This window comes from Berghia stephanieae, chromosome 6, assembly GCF_034508935.2.
Source record: "Berghia stephanieae isolate SIO BIC M18660-M18661 chromosome 6, UCSD_Bste_1.3, whole genome shotgun sequence".
NCBI lineage: Eukaryota > Metazoa > Mollusca > Gastropoda > Nudibranchia > Aeolidiidae > Berghia > Berghia stephanieae.
Window position 1 is genome coordinate 36228947 of NC_088365.1, and position 4927 is coordinate 36233873.

A 4927-nucleotide genomic window follows, 5' to 3' on the forward strand; every position below is an offset into this window, starting at 1 on the left:
AGTTTGAGTCAAACGGTTTTGTTAAAAAAACCACCCAAAATAAGTTCGTGTCGTAAGTGATGGAAGTTGAAGTCGGCTTATTATAAAATCGTTTTTATGGTCTGTTTGGATTACCCTTTTTAAATAGAAAAAGTGAATATATCATAAACTTGAAGAATAGGCAAGCTAAATGAAATTTAAATTGACTGATTAAATGAGTACGCGAGGCTGAGTTGCGAACGACTGCTGGGTTCCGACATTCCGATCCCAGTGTCATTCATGTTCACCGGACTGTGTTACTGTCTACACACTACACGGCATTGTTAGTGACTGGTCATGCCTGTTTTGTTTGTATGTTTCTTTTAATATGGGTCAATTTACAAAGAATAATAATAGAAATGTTCAAAACAAAAACTAGATTCACTATTACGTGCCTGTAATGAAGTGCTTTCCACAAACCGTGAGCGAGAATGATGGTGGAGGTAATGGCAACCATGTGGGTTTGTTATTGTTTCCTACCTCCGTCAACCCGCGCATCCGGTTGCGCACCCACGCTGATTCTGACCAATAAATTGTGGGGCTTATTGATGCTATGCGTTTACTTCAAAACTCATAACAATGCTAGCCGGATATTCCGTACATACGCACAAAACTATGTATAGATAGTATGCAGGTGACGTCACTCAGACCTTTGTTATTGTTTTTGCCATCCGCGTTTGTGAGTTGTTCTCACTAAACTGTATTAACCAGACTATAAAAGTTCATGGTTACACAGAGTTTGTGTGTTTGTCCGTTATACTTCTGGATGGCAATGTTGTGAACTCCTTGGCCAAGCGCATTCTATCTATAACCTTCAACTTAAGTCTAGTAAATACAATTTAGTGAGAACTACTCATTAAAAGTGGATGGCTGAAATAATACCATTTTTGTTCTATCTATACATCTACCTGCTTGGTATGTACCCGAGACAAAAATGAAAATTTGGAGACATGAAATTGAAGGGCTCCTTTCGTATGTGGGTGTTCAATGTCAAGTCGGTAAATATGGCGTTTGTGTATTGATGGCATTTCTTTAAATAAAATACACACCAATTCTTCCCGCTTTATCAATCGTACAAATACACAAAAAGTTCATAGTCTGAGAGAATGTAGTGAGAAGAAATCACAACTGAATATAGAAAGCTGCAAAAACCCGTGCCAAATTATAATTGTTTTACATATAAACATTATGAGCGAGAGGATGTTTACCGACTTGACACGATCTTACGTAGATACGCGTCGTCTTCTATTAAAACCCTATTGCCACTTCAGGGCCCGTTTTCATGAACGCGGACTACCGCTTAGTCTCTCATTTGCTGAGGCAGGACTTGAACTTTAGTCTGAGACTAGTTACTAGGAAGGATACATCATAGCGTCGACGAGATAGCAGCTAGATAGCAGACTGAGAGAGCTTCGAATTGGAAGGAATATACGTTGGTTACGAATGACAGAGGCAAAAAGTGTCCTGTTGCTATTGACACTAGCTTTAAAAAAAAAAAAGATAAGTGCAGATCGTCGAAAGTATACATTTTTGTGAGTAAAAACATTTTTTAAAAACATATGAATTTAATCAGCTGGCGAGTCATGGTCCTTATAGATAGTTCGAAGTTGACGTCACTCAGGTCTTTGTTATTGCTTTTTTTTGCCATCCACGTTTATGAGTAATTCTCACTGACCTGTATTATCCAGACTATAAACGTTCATCTGGAATGACGGGATATTCCCAAAGGATTGGAAGGAAGGACATCTTATCAAGCTTCCAAAGAAAGGGGACCTCAGTAATTGTAATAATTATCGAGGCATCACTCTTCTTTCTATCCCAGGAAAGGTTTTCAACCGAATTATTTTAGAGAGAATTAAGAATGCAACAGATGCTAAACTGCGGGACGAACAGGCAGGTTTTCGGAAAAACCGTTCAACCACCGACCAGATTGCCTCTCTGCGAGTCATAGTGGAACAGTCTATAGAATGGAACTCTCCTCTTATTGTCAACTTCCTGGATTACGAGAAGGCTTTCGACAGTATTGACAGAGAAACATTGTGGAAAATTCTGGCACATTATGGACTCCCTGAAAAGATAGTAAACCTCATTAAGGAAATGTATGAAGGATCAAGTTGCAGGGTTGTACATGAAGACCAGCTTACTGACAGCTTTGAAATTAAGACTGGTGTCAAGCAGGGATGCTTGCTCTCTCCATTCCTGTTCATTCTTGCCATTGATTGGCTAATGAAGGAAACCTCCAAAGGGAGAAGAAATGGGATACAGTGGACCCCCTGGACACAGTTGGATGATCTGGATTTTGCAGATGATCTGGCTCTTTTGTCCCACACCCAGGACCAGATGCAAGCAAAAACCACAATTATAAACAGCCTCTCGGAATCAATTGGTCTAAGAATTCACCCTGCAAAGTCAAAGGTCTTGAGGATAGGTACGCGTCAAGGGGAGCAGATCAAAGTAAAAGATCAGGAACTCGAAGATATAGACACTTTCTGCTATCTCGGAAGTATAATTGACAAGGATGGAGGCACGGAAGCAGAGGTGAAAGCACGAATAGGAAAGGCACAGGCTGCATTCACATCTTTGAATAGAGTTTGGAGAACTAAAGATATTTCCCTTCGACTAAAGCTAAGACTTTTCAACTCAAACGTGAAGTCTGTCCTACTGTATGGATGTGAAACTTGGAACGCATCACAGGCATGCATAAGGAGGGTACAGATTTTCGTAAACAGGTGCATGCGTAAGCTACTCAGAATAAAATGGATGGATAGAATAAAAAATGAAGAAGTATGGAAAAGAACACAGCAGAAACCAGTCGGAGAGGAAATAGGAAGAAGACGATGGAGGTGGATTGGACACACGCTTAGAAAGAATGACTCAACTATAACAAAGAAAGTATTGGACTGGAACCCTCAGGGCAGAAGATCAAGGGGAAAGCCACGAGGAACATGGAGAAGAATTAAAGAAGCTGATATACAGAGAAGTGGTAAGACCTGGAATGAGATAAAAAAAAGTTGGCTCAGGATAGAGAAGGATGGAAACTGTCTGTGGCCTATACCCTGACCCAGGGTGAAAAAGGCAATGATGATGATGATGATAAACGTTCATGGTTACACACATTTTTGTGTGTTGGTCCGTAATACGTCCGGATGGCAATGTTGTGAACTTCTTAGCGAAGCGCATACTATATATAGTCAGATTCTAGAAAGCGTTCATGAAATCCGATTTTGTTAGTTACTTGCTCCGCCTAGGCTTAAGACTAGCAAGTCAATTACTATACTATATTATAGTAAATAACTAAATCTAGTCCTCGTTCATGATAACGAGCCCTGAAACTACCCGTCTCTATATATATCGCTGTCTCCGGTATGTACTGAAGAAAGCCATGGCTCACAATGTACTTCTGTCTTTGGCATAGTGGTAGCGTGATTGGCTTTTTTTTTTTTTTAAACCTAAGCACGCGTTTCCTAAATTCAGATCTCTTTCTGGACAAATAGAAACAGAACCGCTTGTTAAGGACATCCGTTTTTATTTTTCTCATCCATTCGGACGACAAATTAAAAGTCCTTTTAAGAAATCAAACTATTGTAGTGTAAAAGTGCGGATGATTGAGCGTCACATGAAGTAACCAAAAATATGTATTTACAGAACTGCACACGGGACTTGTAAATTAAGTTTATTTTTAGCTTCTATATAGTGCAATATCCACTTAACATGCTCAAAGTGCTTTACAAGGGGTCCCTGCCCAACAGCAACACTTAACATGTAGGGCGGGACATGTCGCCTGTTAGGCGTTATTTCAATTTTTTCGGACAGAGACAACGCTGTTAACGACCAGGTACTCATTTTATACTTGAGTACGGTGAGAGAATGTGAGTAAAGAGTCTTCTCCAAGGACTCAACTATGCGATGAGCGAGGCTCTAACCCAGGACCTTCCGATCCGAAAGCGAGTGTCATACCACAAGACCACGTAGCCGCACACTTTAACACTAATCTAGCTTGTCTCGTCGCTCATGGTCATCCGTAACCTCACAGCTGATCGCGTGCCCCACCCCTCCGGGGGCACTGAACCTGCCAGACAGTCACTCCTTGCCCTCACCCAGATCATTCGTATCGCACGTGATTCCAGCCAGGTACTGTTCCCCATTGGTCATCCTTTCACCTCCCCCCCCCCACCCTCTCTCTCTCTCTCTCTCTCTCTCTCTCTCTCTCTCTCTCTCTCTCTCTCTCTCTCTCTCTCTCTCTCGTTTCACAATATTATAACATTTTCTTTCTCCTGGATCCCAAACTGTATGGGTTCAAGGGTCAGTGTTGACCTAGATAATTTCATTCGTGGTCAAGACCGATTTAGAACATAAATAGTCAAGCGAAACAATTCTTCGTCATTATGGTCGTCAAATTTACTGAAGAGAAGGTGTTCAGGAATATATAATCAACCTATCTGATTTAAGGGATGTCATTACGCCGATGATTAATAAGGTTATCTCTATCTCTATACGATATACTGGGCAAAGTGAACCATTTCACTAGCTGTACTGTATGTAATGCGCATGGCAAATAATTACGTAGGTATATAATAGGAGAGCGTTGCACCTAGAATCATTTAAAAACTTAATCGCTGCTGGTTGATTGTCGACTTGTATTCATTATTATTATATTCTACAAAGGAGTGTATACCTTCAACAAGAGTTTACCGTGTTTATTCCACAAAGGTGAGATATTCTCAAAGAAACAAAATAAATTTAATACTTCCATTGATTTGGGGGGGGGGGGGGGGGGGGGGAGGACGAGCTTTTATATGGTACAATAATATCCACTTGATGTGCTCAAAGCGCTTAAGAGAACAGCTCCATCATATCGTAGAAATTATTTTTTTTTAATCACCAGGATAGCTATAAGTTTTCGTTTAAC

The 4927-nt window shown here is 40.5% G+C and overlaps 1 protein-coding gene across 2 annotated transcripts in view; it reads left to right on the forward strand.

Annotated features, from left to right (window-relative positions):
- Nucleotides 1-4428: 4428 nt before the first annotated feature.
- The window catches only part of LOC144974961 (haloacid dehalogenase-like hydrolase domain-containing 5), a 33559-nt gene continuing 33060 nt past the window's right edge, over nt 4429-4927 (forward strand). The window contains exon 1 of one of the 2 annotated variants that reach the window (XM_078918520.1): nt 4429-4728. The gene's annotated coding sequence lies outside the window, so the exon portion shown is untranslated. The remainder of the gene's footprint in view (nt 4729-4927) is intronic. The other variant, XM_078918525.1, reaches the window with a different exon arrangement.